At 39.4% G+C, this 5,543-nt stretch overlaps 1 long non-coding RNA gene across 1 annotated transcript; it reads left to right on the forward strand.

Annotated features, from left to right (window-relative positions):
• Window positions 1–2,996: 2,996 nt before the first annotated feature.
• Window positions 2,997–5,016, forward strand: LOC310955300. The gene is made up of 4 exons (XR_014593440.1): window positions 2,997–3,073; window positions 4,425–4,498; window positions 4,654–4,758; window positions 4,911–5,016. It is a non-coding gene; the product is annotated as an uncharacterized lncRNA (long non-coding RNA).
• Window positions 5,017–5,543: the final 527 nt, after the last annotated feature.

A 5,543-nucleotide genomic window follows, 5' to 3' on the forward strand; every position in this document is an offset into this window, starting at 1 on the left:
CCATGGGTAAGTGGAATAGGATTGATATATATTTTCTGTATAGTTTATTCTTAACAGCTTCAACAAATCAACTGTAAACCAAGGCTTACTGAAGTCTTGATTGTATTTCCTAGCAGAATTTCCAATTAGAAAACATTCCTTAAAACTAAAACTAATAACTTTCATAAAATGTTGATATGCAAACTCAGCATTGTTTTCCTCATATAGGTCATCCTATGAAATACTGGCAAGCTTGTCTCATAATTCTTTTGTGCATTGTTTTCTTGGTATGTTTAGCCCTATTAACCTTGATTAAGGAGTACTGGAAAATGGGGAAATGGTCTTACAAGTCTAAATACAAGACCCCAGATTTCATTCCTTCACTCAAAGAGTAAGTCAAGATGTTATCATTCAAAGTTTCTGAATTTTCTCTAACTCATGTAGATTTATGAATAATAGGGGAAAAGTAACTAGAATAAAGAATATTGAGAAAATCCCCAGTAAGGGTATCTGATTTATAATTAAAGAGATTTATATTCAAATCTCCTAAAATGTAACAAAGTTTATCCTCATTGTTTATCAGATCAAGAGATTTTGACAAACTTTCATTAAAATCTTTGATGAGAGTCATGTGGACGATAACACCAACAACAACATTCTTTCCACCAGAGAGCTTTACAAAAACAGATTCCACCATCAGACTTTATTTTAAATTCATAGTCATCACTGATATATAGAGATACTCCGTCGCCAGATCTATTCTCTCTTACATAGAACCGAATTGTATTTAACCAATTTAAAATGGTCTCTATAGTGCTCTGTAAGCCATGTTTCTGATAAAGCAATAACAGAAAAATCATGTTTAAGTGAAGATAAATAATGAATTAATTTGTCATTCATAGTTGCTGGAAAGACTTCTGATATTCAGATGAAAAGTAGAGAATATATTAGGAGCCATAGAAACACACAAGTCATTAAATTGAGTGTCATTATAAAAATTACAAATGTTAGAGGCATCAAATGATGAATACAAATCTAGGTCTGGGTCAACATCAAAATTGCAAGGGCCAATAGTAGAGGGATCAAAGGGCTTAAAAATCTGGCCTTCAAAATCAGGTTTGTTGTAGTCCATAGTGTGTGTAAGGAATAATGTGCTCTAGGTATATAGTTAAGTAATCAAAACACTGTATAAAATGTCTAATGATGGAGACTAATGAGCCACACTGAGCGTTGGCTTTTCTTTGATGTGGTTGGTTTTGGGTGGGTGGATGGACAATAAATTTGTCATATCTCAAATATGCAATGTCCCCTCTCTCTTGAGCTGCCTTCATTGCTGGGAGTAGTTCTTTCCTAGCAATTTTCTCACTTTTTCTTCAGATTCCGAGACCTTCTCATTCCCAGACTCTTTAATGCCATTTACAACAATATTTTGGCGTCTTGACATGCTTTTGCAAATTGTGTCCAAGTCTGTCTTGGTTTCCATACAGTTCTTTGACCAAGGTTTACATGAGACTTTAAAATCATCAATTCCTTTTGAGTCATTTCCAGACTCACCTTGAGATCATAGACTTGCTTCGACAGATCATCAGCCCTCCTGTGTGAAGAGTCCACTATGATCTGAACACAGGCTTTGAAACTTTTTTCCTGTTGTTCAAGCAAAGTCCTATAAAAGTCTTTTTGTTGGTCCAGCAATTCACATACTTGAGTCAGTCGAGTCGAGTCATGGTGACATATTCCTCAGTGGTGTGGTTAGAAGCTTTGGGTGGCATGGTCATCCAGGCCTGCTAGGCCCAAAGTTCAGCAGGATAGAGCCAGAAACCTCCACAAAAATGCTAATAACGTCCACAATTCTTGCTGTGGAGACTGGTTAGACTCTTCTTAATTCAATCAGCAACAGAAATTTTAGGTTCTAGGCAGGATTCCTCAGATTTTTGTTGGATTGAAAACCAGCCACAGTTCAGAGAAACACAGCAGCAGCCATCTTGGACAGTTGACTGTGTGGATGAAGCATGGTTTGGCGATGCTCTGTGAAGACATTTTTAAGAGTGGAAAATTAATTTTCACAGGACACGGTGCTTGCTCCAAAAGTCAGGCCATGATTAAATGCTGTCAAGACGGTAGGCATTGCTTCCAGCGGCCTCTGGAACGGTTTCAAAATCTGTGAGGATAGAGAAATAAGGTTGAAATCAATATCAGTACAACCATAATGATTCCCCAGATAAGAATATAATGCAACATCATGTTGAACAATGGTAACACTTTGTAATAAGGTACACAAAATTACAGTAGTTTGAACAATCAAATAAATTGTCATCTCACTGAACCAAATCATGTTAGGTGTGCTGTGTCATTTGGTTGATGAAGCCCTGATAATGAAAAATATCAGTTTGTTTTAAAGGTCACCAAATGACCATGCCACGACAATATAGGCTATTTAGTAATTCAAAAGAAGCCTGGTAGCTTTTTAAGGTACACTTTTGCCAAGCCTTAATCACCTGTTTCATTGTCCACTTCTCCCCATCTGGTGGAGAAGACTCTTGCATCTGTGTCCTGAGGAAGTTGCAGGCCACCTCAAATTCAGAGCCAGTGTCTTGGTGAGGTCAAGTAAAGGCTTCACTTTGCTGACATCCAAGAATATGGCTTGCACAGCATCCAGGGCATGTAGTGCCTCCATCGGTTCAGTTATTTTTCCCAAAGCGATTTTTCATTTCCCCACATACTCAGGGGCGGGGCTTGCCAACAGGCAAACCAGGCAATTGCCTGGGGCCCCGGCTTCCAGGGGGCCCCCACTTGGGCATCCTCTCCAGTGACCGGTGCCCCAAGTGCTAATGTACGGCACAGCAACGACAACAACGGGCATTTACTATGAAAAAGCGCCGTAGCAACCCCCCTTGGGGCCCCCACGTCACTTCTGCCGTCGGCGCTGTCTGTGTCAATCAGCGCGAACCGCAGGTTTGATTGTTTGTTTAGCACCGAGCTCTGCCCACTTACACCGAGCTCCGCGCTTGCGAAAAGATGAAGAGGAGTTATCCCAGCGGGGCAGAAAAGAAAAAACAGAGGAAGGAAAGGGAGGAAAAACGAAAGTAAGACAGTGGTAAGTGCATTGTTATGTTTTTCTGACTGACTGTGTTGTGTTGTCACGGACTCCATAGCGGCTAATAAGCTAAAAACTAAGCTATGACGAATGCGTAACATGACACAGCTACATGAAGCTAGCTAGCAGGAGGAGATGTGCACCACTCTCCAGTCTCAACCAGCAGAAAACAACAGAAAGTTTAGTGAGGCAGACAGTCTAACAACAACAACAACAACAGCAACAACAACAACAACAACAGCCTAATACAGTGGAAACCGCTTATAGTGATCACGGATATAGTGATCAACCGCTTATATGGATCAAAAGGCTTGGGACAGAATCATTTCTATACAAATGCGGTTTAAATAATTCGTTTATAGTGATCGAGAAATCCGCTTATAGTGTTCATTTTTTTTCTCATTTTATGAATGAAAACGTGCTGGACGTCTGCTTCTGCCGAGTGAGCTAACAGCTAGCTAACGAGTGAGCTAACAGCTAGCTAACGAGTGAGCTAACAGCTAGTTAATGTAAGGAGTTGACACCGGCAGCAAGCGCGCGAATCATGGCTGGAAAAGGGAAGTCATTGCCACCTGATGAGAAACGTCTCCTCAAGGCTTATGACAGATTTTTTTTTATCGTTTTGAAAAACCAGTGAACTTGGTGTTAGACAACACTGATCCATGGAAACATGTGAAGTGACTTCTTAACGCGGCGCAGCGGAGCCGCAACACAAAACAGACGTAGCTTAACTCTTCTTGATGCCGTTGTTATCTTCTATGTTGTTGTTCTATGAAACAGTGTTTCAAAGTTTATTTTAAGACTTGTTTTAAAAAAATGCACCGGCTTCACGGCAGAGCCGACGCACAGAAGAAGTTACTGTATTTGTATTTATGTATTTATGAGTTATGTCTGCGCACTGCGCAGTAATATAACTTGCATGGTTCCTCTCAAAAGGAGCATTTGAAACGAATGTGTTTGAAACCATAATAAAATTCAGTAAATGCTGAAACGGTTCGTTTCGTGCAATTGTTATCATTGAAAAACGATACAAATGGCGTTTAGATAATATTCTGCATAAAAAATGTGAAATACTGTAATAAGAATTCGGTTATAGCGACCAACCGCTTATAGTGATCAAATTGGCTCTGGACCAACGTGATCACTATAAGCGGTTTCCACTGTAGTATGTAATACTAAAGTACACCTTCTATGATAAGCTTTGCATAATGATGAGATGAACTTAATAGTGCCAGAAAGGGAGAAATATGTGTTTGGCAGTACATATGATATGTGCACCCACCACAAGAGTACATCAAGTGCATAATACATGTTGAACTTAACAATATGTTTCCCTCTCATCTCTCCTCAGGATCATTACTGTCTTTTTTAAACCAACACATCCAGGGAAGGATGATGTTCCCCCTCCCATCCCTGATGACAACTGTAAGTTCATTATTCCACAGTTGATAATGTTATGCCTTAATATTCTTCATGGCAGTAGTATTAAGCTGTAGTAGTAGAAAATGCTGTGCACATACATAATCATATGCCTGCCCTTAGAGATTCTCATATGCCCTGTTGTTGTTTTTTGAGTTTAGTTCCATCAACATCCACCTCCAGCAGCACAGTGGTTTCCCAACCTCCTGCGCAGGAACATCCAACCGATGATCAGAGATCAAGTCCAACTGCTGACACAGATGACTGTGAGTTAAATAATTTTTTTTTACTTCCATAGAGAACATATAACAATGACAATAATAACTGCAACAAGAATTGCTGTAATTAGCCCATGCTATTAAAGATTATTTATAACAAATATACCCTGTTGTTGTTTTTTTTTCTTTTTTGTCATCAGCTCCATCAAGACCCAAATGTGAACAGTCAATTTTATTTTTGTATTTATTTTATTGTTAACAACATTCAGATTTCTATTTTTTGTAATAAAAAAAGTTCATATTTTATATTGTGTTGGTGTCAGTTAATTTACAACAATTATTGATAGGCGTAGGGTTTTAAGAATTTCTGTTCCTCCCTGAAATTCACTTTGAGAACCCCTAATCTCTTCTAAAGTATTATTTTCAGTATACATATCAAATGTCCCAGAAATTGTGTGCAAAAAACAATTTTTTTCACTGTGGAGGGATGGGGTGGGGCCCCCACAAATTTCTTGCTTGGAGCCCCAAAGGACCCTTGCCCCGCCACTGCATAGAACAACAACATAGAAGATAACAACGGCATCAAGAAGAGTTAAGCTACGTCTGTTTTGTGTTGCGGCTCCGCTGCGCCGCGTTAAGAAGTCACTTCACATGTTTCCATGGATCAGTGTTGTCTAACACCAAGTTCACTGGTTTTTCAAAACGATAAAAAAAAATCTGTCATAAGCCTTGAGGAGACGTTTCTCATCAGGTGGCAATGACTTCCCTTTTCCAGCCATGATTCGCGCGCTTGCTGCCGGTGTCAACTCCTTACATTAACTAGCTGTTAGCTC

Source organism: Echiichthys vipera (genome assembly GCF_963691815.1).
Source record: "Echiichthys vipera genome assembly, chromosome: 13".
Classification (NCBI taxonomy): Eukaryota; Metazoa; Chordata; class Actinopteri; order Perciformes; family Trachinidae; genus Echiichthys; species Echiichthys vipera.